Source organism: Ursus arctos, unplaced genomic scaffold (assembly GCF_023065955.2).
Source record: "Ursus arctos isolate Adak ecotype North America unplaced genomic scaffold, UrsArc2.0 scaffold_8, whole genome shotgun sequence".
Classification (NCBI taxonomy): domain Eukaryota; kingdom Metazoa; phylum Chordata; class Mammalia; order Carnivora; family Ursidae; genus Ursus; species Ursus arctos.
Window position 1 is genome coordinate 30,261,864 of NW_026623100.1, and position 16,918 is coordinate 30,278,781.

General features: G+C 41.1%; 1 protein-coding gene across 2 annotated transcripts in view; it reads right to left on the bottom strand.

The window, feature by feature from the left end:
- PELI1 (pellino E3 ubiquitin protein ligase 1) overlaps positions 1-16,918 on the bottom strand; it is a 136,165-nt gene that overhangs the window by 107,479 nt on the left and 11,768 nt on the right. The window lies entirely within an intron of this gene.

Genomic DNA, 16,918 nt, shown 5'->3' on the forward strand with positions numbered 1-16,918 from the left:
GAGTAACTTAGCTATTCCCTCTCATTATGCTCTCTTCTGTGTCTGTCTCCTTCTCCCACTTCCAATTGCTAGTGGTCTTTCTCTGCATCATTACATCTCTGCATCCCTGAATCATTCATCTTTCAAAGAGATAGAACTCAGTTGGTCCAAGTTAGGCAACCATCAGAAAGTGCTCTTGAACCAGACTACGTAGGCTGCTGTGTAGTCTACAAATAAGCTTTCCTTGAATTAGATGCCCTCCCCTGGTCCAATTAGCAATAACTATGAGGTTGGGTCATGAGATACAAAACATGGCCACCCATGCTTAAAGAAAAGGAACCGTGGCAAGCATTTTGGCTTGCCCAATAAACTGGCATACAGACGGTTCAGGCCAGTGGGAGGATAGTACTCCATTGTTGTGCTCACTGGGCATTGAACTGGTTGCACAAATGCCCTGGTCTTGACCTGGAAATTGACCTGGAACTTCTGGGTCAGGACAAAATTTTTGTTGAGTTGATCAATGAGTCTTCCTAGATGAGACAGAAAAAGTGGATCCAATGACCCTGGGTCAAATGCAGGACATCTCTGGCTTCTTAGATACTTTAGATCAAGAACTAGATATTCAATTTTGAGAGTGTTTTTGGTTGGTAATAGGCACAAAAGGCAACAGTTGTTTTAGAGCAGTGTAATAATCAGTGATTTAAAAATGGTTTTGATGTCTAAATATAAATTAGGGTTTATTTCACTTCACCCTGAGCATTTGGTTAACTTATTCACAAATGTGAAATAACAGCTTCCCTTTGCTTACCTGCCATAGTTTCTTACAGATACTCTTATTAATGCATGGTAGTCTCTATTTCGAGCATGTTTATTTACCTTCTTAAAATGTTTATTTCATTTAAAACTCCACTCCTTAACCTGTCCCTACCGTTTAACATTACCCTGAGGAAACTTCTTCTCTTTCCCACAGTACCCCATTGTCCTCTTAAATGATGTCAACTCCCTCACTGCCCTCCACTCCACTCCCAGTCAAAACCCTCATTGCCTCTAAGGTGATCTCAGTTGAGGTTAAAAGGAAATTAGCGAATTAAACTGTTATTAACTAAGCTAAGAATTTCTTTTTTTTTTTTTTTAAAGATTTTATTTATTTATTCGACAGAGATAGAGACAGCCAGCGAGAGAGGGAACACAAGCAGGGGGAGTGGGAGAGGAAGAAGCAGGCTCATAGCGGAAGAGCCTGATATGGGGCTCGATCCCATAACGCCGGGATCACGCCCTGAGCTGAAGGCAGGCGCTTAACCGCTGTGCCACCCAGGCGCCCCCTAAGCTAAGAATTTCTGATAGTTAAGTGACAAAATAAAAACAATTCAGAAAAGGTGTTTGATCAGAGCTGTCTTCCTACAGTTCTCTAAATTATTGTAGTTAGGTTCTTTTAGCTTTCTTTTGACACTACAAACGGAATAGAGGTCTCCAATACCGGTCTTTGGCCAGAGGTAATGATACGGGATAAAGTTGGTGAATTCAATATTTTTTGAGAAACCATTACCACATTTCAAGGAATTTTAAAGGCTATCATCTATAAAATGCATTCCTACGTCAGGGATGTTAAGCTGTGAAAAAGGTGTGCCGTAAATTCTACCAAAATGTGGCATTGGGTTGGTACACTGTGGGGAAAGAGCAGGGGAGTGGAGTGAGTGCTGAAATTTAACTGAGACCAGGTTCAGCTTCCAATCGTGCCCCTTATCAGCTGTGAGACCCTTGGCAAAGCATTTAAATTCTTTGAGCCTAAGCATCCTCATCTGAAAGATGGGGATAATAATAGCTGCAGGGTTATTAGATGTTTTACATAAGCCATTGTACATGGACTACCTTGACACCTAGCAGGTCCTCAGTGGGTGTTAACTGAATTGGAATCTGCTTTTTAAGCACACTGTAGCCTTGAGGAAAGAAAATCTGTCCTAATAGAGGACTGGAAAGAACTCTCTGGTTGGGAGAGAAAAGACTTCATCTGTGAATGCCTGACCTCCTTTGGACTATTTTTGACTTGATAATAATTTGCTTGTTGTCCCTTTATTCATTTATTCCTCCACTCAATCATTATTTTGGGGGTCCCTACCTTGTGTCAGGCAGCGGGGATTAAAAAGATGAATAAGAACGGTGGTCTCTGCAGATCAGAGAATCTGGTAGGGAAAGAAAGGCATGTAACCAAACAACTGAGAACCATTTAACTACCTATTCCTTAAAAATTTGCAACCCTTTCCATTAAAGAAATCATTTTTATTTTATTTTATTTATTTATTTTTAAAGATTTTATTTATTTACTTGACAGAGAGACAGCCAGCGAGAGAGGGAGCACAAGCAGGGGGAGTGGGAGAGGAAGAAGCAGGCTCATAGCGGAGGAGCCTGATGTGGGGCTCGATCCCATGACGCCGGGATCACGCCCTGAGCCGAAGGCAGGCGCTTAACCGCTGTGCCACCCAGGCGTCCCTAAAGAAGCAATTTTTAAAAAACAAGGTAGAGTACCAAAATATTCTATGATTTGTAAATTGTTATAGAAGCACGGGTGATCCAAACAACTCTATCAAAAAGCAAATTTCCTCTTTCAACTTTTCCTTCTTGTTGGAGTTAATTTTGACTTTGGCATCAGGACATATTTTGTTTCTCTTTTGCTCTCACACTACATCTGTTACCTTCTCTGTCAGGCAAGTATAGAAAGTAAATCATCAGGCAAGAAACAATACGCTCAGCACACATGTAGAATCTGAAACAAAGTTGGTCGACGTAATTTTAGCTCTACCCGTTTTCACAGTGCTCTGCATATGGAATACTGTATCTATAGAACTTTTAGAGGGTTTTTTTTGGTGAGGCAGCATGGCACAGTGGGAAAATATAGGCATAGGAATCACAATAAGTTCAAATTTTTGTTTTACCACTTAGTAGTTGTGTAAGGAAGTCCTTTAACCTCACTGACTCTCAGTTTCCTTATTTGTGAAAATGAGTGATACTTACAGGATTATAGTGAACAATATGCCTACACATGTGACTTCAATAAATATGTTATTACTCAAACCTTAAGACACAAAAGAAAATATTTTCTGAGTCCTTGGATAACTGTATAAAATACTCAAATGCTTTAATATAAATCATGTATATTAGGGGCAGAATTTGACTTGATTATATCAAGCAGCAAATAGTTATTAAGATTGTCTTAACTTAAGACACCTACAATGACAAGGTCATTACAAGCTGTAAATGCCTAGCTAGAATGGGGAGCTCTGGGAACCAGGCTGGGCATAGGCTGGAGCCAATCAAGATGAGAATGTGAAGTGGGGCATTAAGCTCTGCCTCCTGGAGAGGCAATGTCCATATATAATATTTGGAGTTCTTTTGTAAGGAAGAGTTGCTTTTTCTCCTTAATTAATTTTTATTCATTCATTTATATTAGTATGGACTCACATATATTTTATATTTTAGGTAATAATCTAATGCTATGTTATTTATTTTGCTGTAAATCATTCCAGTTTTGTCCATGGGGAGCCCTTTCAGGTTGTTTCCTGCGCCCCTCTGACATATTCTGACCCTTTTGTGTTTTCGAGCACTTCTTCGCTTTCTGGGACTGTAAAGTGCTCTAGGCTCATCTTGTATTTTCTCTGCTCCAGTTCTAAAATCAGCCATCTGGGGCGCCTGGGAGGTTCAGTCGTTAAGCGTCTGCCTTCGGCTCAGGGCGTGATCCCAGAGTCCTGGGATCGAGCCCCGCATCAGGCTTCTCCACTGGGAGCCTGCTTCTTCCTCTCCCACTCCCCCTGCTTGTGTTCCCTCTCTCGCTGGCTGTCTCTCTTTCTCTGTCAAATAAATAAATGAAATCTTTAAAAAAAAAAAAAAAAGAAAAGAAAAGAAAAAGAAAATCAGCTATCTCTCCAAAGAGCCCTGGTTCCTTTTATTAGGGAATGGCATTTGGAAACCAAAATCTGGATCCTATGTGTGCTCAACAGATATTTTCTGAGCATTTTGTACAGCCTGGCGGTGCTCTGGGCACTGGAGATACAACAGCAAACTTCTCTGTCCTCATGGAATTCACCTTCTAGTGGATCATGAAATACTATGAACAAAGTGATACTATGTTCACGATACTATGAACAAAATGTTTAGAAGAATACTTGGCTTATAACAGGGGCTCAATAAATGTTAGTAACTCCTTCCTTCACTCTCTTACTATACTTGCTCTAAAGTTGTTCAAATCCCTTTCCTGGGGAGTAGAGCTCACTGGGCTGTGCTGAGAGCTAGAGTCCCATGAAAGATTATTGCTTTTGCCCAGCTACATAACACATGTGTTCTACACAGCATGTTTGAAATGTTCCTGAGAAAGCAAATCGATGTCTGTAATAGAGGCTCACCATCTAACCCTAACCTGAGAGGTACAGCTTGGGCTATTGCCAGGCGATGAGGCTAAAGCTCAGAAATACCAGTTGATCAAAACCAACTGTAGCAGCTGAGTACCAGTTGAATCCAGTAAGAAGAGGTCCTGACTGAAGTCTACGAATGAGGGAGTGGAGCTGAGTCTTATTGGGTCCTGCCTCCCCTGGTACAGGAAAACTTTATTGCTCATCAGCTCAGGCAAAGCTAACGTGCTTGATCTCTGAATGTCCATCTCCCTACTTTGCAATCCCCCCATATTTTCTGTCCACCAGTTCCTCACTTCCCTGCCATGGATTCCAGGGTTCAGGTAGAGGAAACCTTAGTGCAGGTATAATGTTGACACCACAATGGCCACACTATCCCCCAGAGTCATAATGCAGGGACTGGAGTAAGCTGTCTATAGCTGCCCCCAGAGCTGAGGCTCACTCAAGGGAACACCATGTCTCTCTGCTTTCTACCTTGGTGCTCAAGTCCCCTTGGTGCTGGGCGAACAGGGAAGTTGCTACCTGGGAGCGTCTGTGGTGAGGAGTGGGAACCCGTGGTCTCACTGGTATCCAAATTTTGAACAGAGGGAGAGGCAGAGATTAGCATCAGCGAAGTGGTCAGCAGAATCATGCCTGAGGCTACAGACAAGAAAGTGACCCAGGAGGCTAGAATCTGGGAAGGCTGAGAACTAGTGAAGAAAAAAAATATGAGAGGGAGTACACAAAAAGGTATAGGGCAAAGGCTGGAGGTGTTAGGGCTCCATGTGCCCCATTACATGTGGTGATGGCTGCTGAAAGGGTGAGCTGGATGGGTTCCGGTGGTTTTCCAGGCCCGGCCCCAGAATCTCCAGGGGCCTAACATTGCCCCTTCTTTTCACAGTGATAGAAAATAATGAACAATTATTTATTATAATGATAATTATAAGATAATTACATACTATATTAATGATTTATAACAATAAATATATAAATAATAAATGGGAGTTTGCCTTCTGCTGTCATTTGAGGCTGTGGTAACATTTTAAGAGGCAAAACCCACCAAAATCCAGTGAAATGAATCCAGTATTTAAAAAAAATTTTTTTAAAATATGTTGATTTGAGCTTGCCCTTCTTAACCTCATCTTGGGGCAGGAGGAGGGCAACCAGTTGTAAAAGCAACTTTGGCATTCCCTTGTCCCTTTATAGCTTGGTCCCTTGACTGGACATTATAACATCATGGAGCTTAGAGGAGGACAAGGCCCAAAGGAGAGAAGGGATGGTTTTAGGGCAAGATTATCACACCATCTATCACTGTCCTCTCATAAAACCTGTTCTCCTGGCACAGTCTTGCCAAAAGCATGCTGACCAATGCTTAAAATGCAAGTCAGGAACAATGCATGGGCAATCATGCAGGATGATGGGGGGGACGAGATGACTTGTCCTCAAAGTCAGACATAATGTCCTCTCACCCCTATGCACATCAGGACACTTGGAGAGCATGTTCTCTACCCTGAACAGGATATTTAAAAAGTCCTAGCTGCTTCAAAGTAGAAAATAAAGTCCCACAAGATTTTAAATTAACTTCTATGCTTCCTTGGCAGCTGTAGTATTAAACATAGTAAATATCTAGGGTGAGCCAAGTAGTCACAGGGGAAAACGATATTTCACACCTCTATTTTGGAAATTATGTGCAAAGTTTGCCACATCCCTCATGTTGAATATCACATAGTTAGATTGATTATCACCCCAGTTGAACATGATAATCTGTAATTAAATTATTAGTCATTGTTCTGTTGCATAAAAATATTTGATTTCTCAACTTTTGGACAAAGTCTATAACAAAGGTTGCTGGCTCACAAGTTGGTATTTACCAATGACTTATGCAAGATTGTAAAAAATTAATTAGCAAAGGCTAAAGAGTGAGTAATTTGAGACATTATTAGGTCCTCTGTTGAAAAAAAGAAAAAACTTTGTGAAACTTTAGATTCAGTTTCTATTAGAAGAATAAAACCGAAAGGGCATTTGCTTCCTTAACAACTGAGCATTAGATAGAACTCTGCAGTTCTCTGGCATGTATTAGCCATGCCTCACATTCCCTCCTTGTGCTGAGGAGGACATATTGGCAGAGCAAGTAGAGCTGGGACGGCCGCTACCCTGTCCCCATTTGTATGTTTGTCCTCTGCACTTCCCTCTCCCTCTCCCCATTGCTCACTATCTAGTTCTCATTGTTTCCCCCCTGCTTCCTTCTCACCCCTTCTGGCCATGTTACCTCTGTTTCCTTCCCTCCTAATTTATAATCCCCTTTTCTTTCTTCCCTTCCTTCCCCTTCCTCCTTCTAGGCAATGCTGCATAGTGGTGGTCAAGAGTGTGGGCTCTGGAAGCAGATTACGGCTTCCAATTCTGGCTCCATCATGCACTGAGTGACCCGGGGTGAGCTACTTCATCTTGCCCTGATGCCACTGCCTTGTATCAGTCAAGGTTTGATTAGGGAAACAGAACTGCTGGTGTGGGAGGCCCTGAGGAAGTAAAGATCAGAGGGGTCACCCATCAGTCCCTCTGAGATGACAGGCATGGCCAACTGCTGGAATGGGCCTGTGAGTAGGGAGCTGTGAAGAAGTCCACGGGGAGCTGCTGCCTGAGAAGTTTTGCACGCAAGCATCCGGTGATGCTGCATTTCATCAGCAGGGCCAGAGGTCCTCCAAAGAGCAGGACGTGGAGTGGAGGAGAACCTACTGGCATCTCTGTGTCTGCCACTGGTGCATCTAACCATGACGACCTCCAGAGAGTAATGGCTGCTGCTTTACTCCTGCATTCCAAATCTCAGGTCAATTCCACTTTTGGTCAAATCAAACCGAGAACCGTACTGGGAAGTGGCTTCTGGGGAATCTAGGTCAAGCCTACCAGGTTTTTGCAGTACAAATCATCATCTGAGTCATTTTCAAAATGCAGTTATTAAGAGTTCATAACCCATGGAGATGTTGTGAAAAGTAGATGAGACCTAATACATATAAAGGAAGCACTTATCACAGTGTCTGACACATTGTGAGCAGCCAATAAGTAAATTCTCCTTTGTTTCCAATCCATTTCCTCTTATGTTGGACCTTCTACCTAAGCCCTATTACCAGATTTCTCGCTGTCATTGGCCATGTACCATCAATGTTCAGGATTATTAGCAAATGATGTGGGAAGTGTTCCAATAAATCAGCTATTATTTATTCAGTGCCTACCAGGTGACACGTACTGCACTTCTATATGCAACAACACACAGGATGCTGACAACAATCCTCTGAGCTAGGTGCCCTCATCATTCATGCTAAACGTTGAGGAAATTGAAGTAGAAAGATTATTGTCTTGCCCCAAATCCCAAAGGATTTGAACACAGTACCTCTTTTTTCACAGCGGAATAATGTAAGCCCAACCATTTAAATACTCTCTTCCCTTTAGAAATGGGAATTCCCCCTGTCGGAGGACCACCTTCAGGAATACAGCACCTTCAACACTTGCAAAGGATCTCAGAATTCCCCTTCTGTTGTTATTGTTTCACACAAAACGGGCACATTCTAAATCTGCTCCCACAACACCAGTGGTCAGAAAGGAGACTTGGGATGTGGCAGTGTTGGGCGAAGCAGCTTTGATCAAGCCAACAGAAGGTTGAGAGATTTGCGAGACGGAGAAAAGTTGAAGAAAGGTTAAAGTTAGTTTGTAATTAGATATAATTTTACAACCTAAAACTTGAAAAACTTGTTCTAAATGGACTCTCTGGCCCCTCTTAAAGCATGGCCTTGTGACTTTTATTGCAATGCAAAGTCCAACAAGGAACTCTGGCTTCTGCCCTAAGCTCAAGCAGAAACTTCGAATCTGCACCTCCACCCACTGTACTGAATGGGCTTGTGCGAGCTTTTACATGCTTCTCAAAAAATTAAAATGTTTTCGGATGGGGCTTATCACAGTTCCCACTCATCCCTCCTTATCTGTCAAGTAGCCTTACTTCACTCATCGAGTATTACATCCCTTAAGCTAGAAGACATTGAGCGCCTAATTCCTGCAAAGTAACAGTCTTTTAAAAGACGGATTTCAAAGGGGTTGGCTCGTCTTGGATTTCCACATTGAAATCAGCAGAGACGAGAGGCATGAATCCTCTCAATTCTTTTTTCTACTCATCTGGCCTCTCACCTCCGAACCCATTCTTCAAAGTTCTTTATTGATAAACTTGCTGTGTGGCATTCTGACAACCCCTAGGTTTACCTTCTAAGAAACAAGATCTGAGTTGCTTTTTAAAAACGCAGTAGTGGAACCATACAATTTCACCTTTGCCAAACGTGACATGCATTTTGTAAACAAAAAGTCCTGAGTCATAAAGGCTAGGAGCGAAGCAGAAAATCTGAGGCTGTTCATAGGTAGGCACAGGTGCAATCCCTGCAAATGCGCCTGGAAAAAAGTTAACTGTGTACTTTTCAGTTTGTAGGGCTTGAAGTTTTAAAGTGTGCTATTAGGGAAATATTTGATTTCCTATGGTTTGGAACACCTGTGGTATGAAAATTTGAAGTTATCAGAATACGATAAATGATAGTGTTTTAGCTATGTTGACAAGCATGTTTGGCATCGAGGTTATTGTCTGTCAAAAATAGTGCTAGTATTCATTGAACGTATTAACTGTCACTGAAGCCTGGGACATGATAATGATGGTGTGGTAACATGTATTTGGTTCAAAAGCTGGTTTTGGTATTTTATGATACAGATTGACAAAAGTTTATGATGTATAATTTAAAGCATGTGGGTGTAGTAAAGGTAGGCATAGTATTTATTGGACAGCTCCTTTTGAATAGAGATATGGAGAAAAGGGGACTATATAAAGTCTAGCTTGCTAAAAGGAGGCACAGAACCTGGTTTTTTATTAAAAGAGACAAAGCTTCCTAGAAATTTGCATATTTCTCCCAGTGTGCTCGGTTTCCTGGTTTGTGTCCCTGAATCTGAGCATCATATCATCTTCACCAGTCTCTTATCGTCTTTCTAGCACTTGTATCATCACTAAAGATGCTTTTGCTTGCATGGGTATTTAAATCATATTATTACTTTTAATTAAGTATAAATGTTATAGTTTTGTTATCCTACCCCCTGGCAACTTTCTAGTCTCTGCTCTCAGAGACAAAGTATTTGCTTATACTGTATGGAATAAGATGGTTGTAAGGGCAGTCTTATGTTTTTAAAAATGTTTAATTGTAGAAATAAAAAAACCCTCAGTAAACATATTGAATATTATTCATTTGGAAGGCTATGCCAGTTTAACATATAATTACAATTTCAGAATGTGTGCAATCATGCACTTAACATAATTAAGTAAATTAATACAAATCCAAATTCCTTGTACACTAATGATCATTTCTAGAGCACATTATATCTTTCCCATTTTTACTCTCAGTATAGCACATAGACACCTGGCCTATGTAATAAATGTACTTTTAGAACAGTGGATTTTCTCAATTTCAAGGATTCTTATGAGTACTCAGGAAAGTATATAGAACCACAGAGGTGCTTGACTGATGCCCAGTAATCAAGTGGAGAACAGTTTTATAGGAAAGGGGTTTAAGTCACCTAGTTAATATTAATGATAGCAGCAGTAATAATGAGCTGATTGAGCCTGGAAGAACAATACTCCCCTTGGAGTAGGGTGTTAGCGTTATGAGCTGTGCTGTCCACTAGAACTTTGTACAATGACGGAAATGCTCTGTAATCCACGCTGTCAAATATAATCTGTGCTGTCCACTAGCCACTAGTTTTGTGTGACTATCGAGCGTTAGAAATGTGGTCAGCGCAACTGAGGAACTGGATATTAATTTTAATTAATTTAAGGTTAAATTTAAATAGCCATGTGTGGCTAGTGACTACTGAATGGAGAGTGCGGTTCTAAAGTGTTATGGATAAAGCCTCTTTGAGCAATTTCTTTACTTCACTCATTTATCAATGCACACACATATATGTATTTTTACAGTCATTAACTCTACAAATATTTTTTGAGCTCTTTCTTTGTTTCAGGCACTAGGAATGTAATGGTGTGCAAAACTAAGCCAGATGCTACCCTCATGGAGTTTATAATGTCTCGTGGAACAGACGAACACCAATCAAATAATCACACAGCTGGTGGGAATTAGGAAAACATGAAGTTTGTAAGATTATCCCATGTGGCCAATTTCTGTGAGGAAATCCAGGCTTTTCAACTTCTTTAAAATCTGATTCCGCCCCCCCCCTTCCCGGAAGTGACCTCTGACCTGGGATCTGAAAGCTGTTTGGCCCTATGAGAGGGACAGATTTTATCAGTTGACACTACAGAGATCAAACAGGGTTGGTAGAAACACATTTAGAAAACTATCACACTGATTGTATGTGTAAATAAAATCACTGTTTCTCTTTAGAAAGAAGAAGAAGAATATCATGAGCCTGGTGTTTTAAGAAGCATTATAGCTGTCAAAAATTGCAAGGAGAACAGTTGATCGGAGGATATCCAGGGAGTTTCTAAGTCATTTTGTCTCAGTGTATAAAGGCAGAGACCCTCTGAAGAGTTTCTTTCTCTTTTATTAAAATAACGTGTAGAAAACACATACGAAAAATGCATGCACACACCTGGGTATAATTAAGAAGTTGGAGGTCATGTGAATTACATTTCCTTAAAGAAATATTTTAATATTCTTGGAAACCTATACCGCTACTGAATGCTAAGTTTCTGTTGTAGACAAACTACATCTTTTGCAAATATGCCATATGAAATAGTACTGATCTTTTCCATTTGAATATTTCCCAGTAACTCTAGGATGGTTATCTGTGAAACATGATCTGAGGGTTCAGGAAATGAAGTTAACCAAAAGGAGCATAAGTAGCGATCAGAAGAAGCTAGTTTGCATGTAGAATTCCAATCTCCCCGAAAGTTCTAGCTGATAATCTAATTAAACCGTGAAATGATGAATGATAATTTGAAAATAATTATGTACTCTTAAATGAGAAGCCACTAAAGTACGGGCGCTCAGAATTAAAGTAGCGTGTGACACTCTCTAATCTTACTTGATGTAATTTTAATTTGGGGTTTGAAGTCAGGGTGGCATTATCTCTTTAAAACATCCCGATCCTGGTAAAATATCCAGGCAGAATCTAAGGGAAATACACTCTATCATCCTCAAAAGGGTATAAAGTTGTATCTACCACTTTCCCCAGTGCCATATTTTATAATAATTATGTCCAGTTTTATGGAATGCTGCCAGATGGCTGAGCTCTATCCTTTACCCAATGTGCCAGAGAGTATTTGAATTAGGCTAGAGGCAGGCCTTCATCAAAATTATATTGCATTTAATTAACAGAAGTCACTATATAACACACCTATGGAACATTCTGGGGACATGTGTTATATACAGTCATGGAGAACTCTTGGGTCAATGCAATATTGAGTGTTTTTATCTTACCTACAAATATTGACACATATCCTTCCCTGAGCCTACGTGGAAGATCTTCATGAGTGACCAGAGGGATGGGATACTGCCTCAAAACTCAAGTCTGCAGATACCCTGAAGCCCCTGAGCTTCACTGATTGTGTTTTCAATTTTCTATAAAACCCACACTGACTGCTTTCATCAGGATATGTGCTCATTCTCTCCCCGGAGGTAGGCATTGGTTCTAGGGGATTCCCTAGGTTGTTATTACCCTACACTGACACTTTCTGACCTACAGTTCTACATGAAGGAGTTCCTGATGCACACGTTTCTGTGTGTGGAGGGGGAGGCAGGGAAGAGTAGTGGTTAGGGGAGCAGAATTCCATTCTTTTCACCAGTGGTCGCTAATGGCCTACCAGTCAATCCTCCAGGCCCAAACCATTATGTTATACATTTTGTAGCCATTTACATGTACTTTATTACATAAGGAAATGATATGGGGAATACTTTAACTTTTTCTAATGCAAAATTTCAAACACATACAGAAGCAGACACACTAGTGTGACGAAGCTGTGTGTACTCCCATCCCGGAGCCTCCTTCCGCATGATCAAGTCATGGCCAGCCTTATTTCATCTGCACCCCTACCTACGCACCCCCTTCTGAATTATTTTGAAGCAAACTCATGAATAGTTTGCACCTGGATGGAGCAGTTAATAGAGGAAGCCACTCTCCCCCTAAAGCCAGCTTTGATCCCTCTCTTTCCGGCAGGAAGAAACTGCCATCCTTGAGACTCCCTAGTTTTTTTTATCTCTATCTTTCTTCTGGCACTTATTACTTCTTGTCTGGAATTATTGGTGTTTTGGTACGTTTTATCTGTCCTATTGAATTTATAGTTCCTTGAAGGCAGGACTTAGGACTCGTTCATCTAACATCCAATAAACATTTGTTGAATAAAAGAAGAAATGTACAAAGATGGGTCACGATGACATCAAATTCAGCTCTAGATGGATCCACATCCAGTACAGGGAACCAAAGAAACGGATATTACTTTACTCTGTGATTTCATCTGGTTTTTGTTTACAGATCTTATATATAGACCTTGAGTTTCTTCCAAATGCCAATACGATTTTTAGGCAAAATACGTTTATCTTGAATTGAATGGTAAAGGAGCTAAATACGGTGGAAGATGTATTTGTTATTTATGGTAATTCAGATAAAAGAAGTGGTTTCACGTAGCTATGTAATAATACAAACATGAAAATGGCAATCCACATCTTGCATGAAATGGCAAAAGAAGTTTGGGAAGGACAATTTTCTTCTATGGGGGAAGAAAATGAACTCTGGAGTCAGGCCAACCTGACTGCAAATCCCAGCTCTGCCTTGAGCAAGTTACTTAACCTCTCTGACACTTACCTTCCTAATCTACAAAAACGGAAGAGTTTTTCCTTGCTTCACAGGACTGTAAAGGATTAAATGAGATAGGATATGTGAAATCTCCTAGCACTGCCTGTCATGTAGTTGGCACTCTTATGTGTTGGTAATACTACTAGCAATCACTTATTGAGAGCTCACTCTATGCTGGCACTAGATTAAGCAGGATGCAGGTATTATTCTAATTAATCCTTAGACTAATTTTGAGGACAGTGTTCCTATTTTTGCTTTTTTCAAAAAGATTTATTTATTTATTTGAGAGAGAGGGAGAGAGAGAGACAGAGGGAGAGGGAGAGAGAATCTCAAGCACACTCCTTGCTGAACGTGGAGCCTGATGTGGGCTTGATCTCATAACCCTGAGATTACGACCTAAGCTGAAACCAAGGTCGGACGCTTAACCGACCACATCACCCAGGGGCCCAATATCTGTGCTTTGTTGATAAAGAAACTGAGGTCTAAAAAATGAAGTAATTTGCTCAAAGTCACATTAACTATTAAGAGGTGCGTCTGGGGTTTGGAGATTTGAACCTGGGACTTTTTGACTCTAAAGAGGAATTCTTTGTAACTATTGTGCCACCTAACTCTCTTTCATTAAAAAATTTTTTTGAAACTTCGCATGGAGTAGGACTTTTCTTAAAACTTTAAGGACTTATCAACACTGTGATCACACATAATGGAGACTGAGAAACGTGCAGCTTCGAATAGCTGGGAATTTTTGAAAGTGGTAGAGTTAATAATGGGAAAACGAACATTTGAAGACCATATGCATTTTTATTTTAAACACTTGTAAGAATAAATATTAATACACTTACTTAAGGGATGCAGAATATACAGAGACTTTTTTGTAACACTAATTTTTGTGACGTAGGAGGAAAATATACCTAAAGGCTCAACTTCCGGGAGACAGCAACAGAAGTAACAGCATCAAACAAGGATAAAATTTACAAAATTTGAAAGATCTTAAGTTAAAAAGTTAATATTAGTAAAGTGTTTAGAACAGACCATGATACACAGTGAACATGGGATAGGCATTTGTTGGAAAACATGAAGGATAGTGTGTAAAACCCCTAATATATTAAGTCACTCAGAATCTGAGGCAGTGTCCAGTGCTTAATTCAGTCTCAGGAAAACATTTTGGTATATGTAAAGAGGGTATACATTTTCTTCTTCACCTCCTTCTTAATAGAAATTCTAGCATTTCTTAAATATAATAGTTCCACTGGTTATCCCAATACAAAAAGCCTAGAAGGGCTTCCATTAAAATATTCAGTTTGGCTTTTGCAAGCTGCTATTACTGTCCTCTTTCAAGGAAAATATTTAAAGGATTTGTTCTTCTAGAAAATGCAGCCTAGCCTGAAAAGCTGTCTTTAAGGTCGAGCTGGAGTGGCTGGTCCCTACAAGTTTCTGTGTTCTGAACACAGATTTGCTGTATTAAAGAAAAATCTAAGTCAAGTGTCTGAAGAACAGGGTGTGATTTAGCTAAAATTGCCAATTTTGTTACAGCATGTTTGGAAAAGTTGCCCCCGAACCGGCTGTCATGAGTATTTCTTAAATGAAACTAATTTCCACTGAATCTTTTGAAAGTAAATAGTTGATGTCCAAGAATCCTCCCAGAATAAACCACTGTGAAGTCTCATCAGGACAGGAAACTTTGCCTGCGGCACTCACCTCTGTGTGCCCAGGGACTGGCACCTGGCAGATGCCATAAATCTGTGTTGACTGTGAAATGAAGAGAAATTATTCATGCCGCAGTTCAGCCATACCAGGAGGCTGGCTTCGTGCTTCCTCCTACTGTTAAAGCTCTCCCCAGCTAGGCTCCCAAACTCCTGGATGTTACAGTACACATTGCTCAAATAAGTTTTGGATGATAACCTCAATATGGTCCAAGCCATATGTGGCAAAGAGAAACCCGTTCTAGTACAGACCCATCCTAAAACTCCCCATGGGTTCGGACGCTGGCAGAGATAAAGCAGACCCCAAGGTGGTCTCCAGTGGACAAATGTTGAATGGAACAATTGCAGCTTCTAGCTGCTTTCGACACAAGCATTTGGTGGGGTGGGGAGCAGAGGAGGACGGCATGTTTACTATTCATGGACGGGCTCCTTTCTTTTTAACCTGTAGGCTTTGTCAGCTAATGATAATTAATACTTCAGGGTCCTTAAGGTAAGACACACAGGTCAGACACCCCGTATCCATTGGGCACTTATATCAGGGGAGAGAGGAAGGAGCAGCCACTTGCCTTTATTAGAAATGGTGCGTGGTGCCCTGGCAGTGCTCTGCCAGTCGGCTTTGGCCTGGGTGTGCGCGGGGCAACTCCCCCCCAAGAAGTCCTCAGAGGAGAAAGGCTTGGGAGGGGGGGCAGTGCAGTAGATGAACCACCAGACTGAAACGTAAGTCCAAATGTATCTATCTCGTCCTTACCTCATCTGCCAAGCATTTGAGGAATTAAGTTGCTCCTGCACTGTTAGTGTGCCTCAGTTTCCCCAGGTTTAGCCATGGGCAGAGTACACTATACCCTGGGGGCTGCTGCTTGCAGCAGGAGATAATGTTCTTGCACGCAACACTAAGCACAGCGTGAAATTAGTCCCCAAAGGGAGGAGGCATGACCAATGCGTGTCAGATGTTCAGGCTTTCTGCGTGACTCCAGCCAGGGACAAGGATGTGGTTACCAGGAACACAGGATTTGGGGAGACAAATGAGCTTGGAGGCAACCGGAACTCCAGGCTAACCCCACAGTATAAAATGCATGGGGTGGGGGTGGGAAGGAGGGCTAGTGGGAGGCAGTGAAAGAAGAGTGAGGGAGGGGGAGATCTTTGCAAGCAGCATATTAGAGTTCTTGTGAGCTGGCTTGGCCGCCCACCAGCAGCGTGACCTTGTATCAGTTAACCTTTCTGGGCTTCACTCTCCTCATTTGTAAAGTGGGGATAACGAGAGCACCTTTGTCATCAGGTCGTTAAGCAGTGCGAATTCACGTATGGAAAGCATATAGGTCTGTACCTGGCCAAAAAACCAAACCACAAAAACTAAAAAGGTCCATGAACATTAGCTCTTATTATCTGTAGCTCAGGCTTGCTTTTATGATGTGGTTTGACTCATTTACAGTTTGTACCAAGGAGGCCGTTTGGGAGCATAGAGGTTCCACTGGGTATCACTTCGTAAGTTGAATAAAATCAGGTCCACCTGAAGTTTGGTGATCCTTAAGAAATGTCCTTAAGGAAGATTACCCTGCCAGTAAGTGTGAATTCTTTGGCTAATTCAGTGTTACAAATAGCAAAAAGAATGCAAAAAAGAAAGAAAGAAAGAAAAGCTTTCCTTACATCGTACTCATTTGATAACATAATAGAACGTTGAGCGATTCACGTCTCACTTGTTCAAAAAAAGACAATTAAAGAACTTCACAAAAGAGACCGTGCACATCTCAAGAGGGGTTCTTTTCTTCTGCAGGAACACATTCTCAGTCCGCATCTGGGGTTTGGGAGTGAGTCCTGGTTTGAGGCAGACCTCTGTACCAAGGTACAACAGGATCTGATTAAAAGCCCACGAGAAGAAGAAAGATGCTGTGAGCTTTCAAATAACCGCATGGATCTGAAACTCAGTGTGTGATCTAGGCCAGGACTAGCCTTTGAGAAACTCAGGGGAGAAGTTATTGTAAAAGTGATACATCACCTGGCCCAGTAGGAGAAAGAGGAATAACAATGTACAAAAGAAATCCT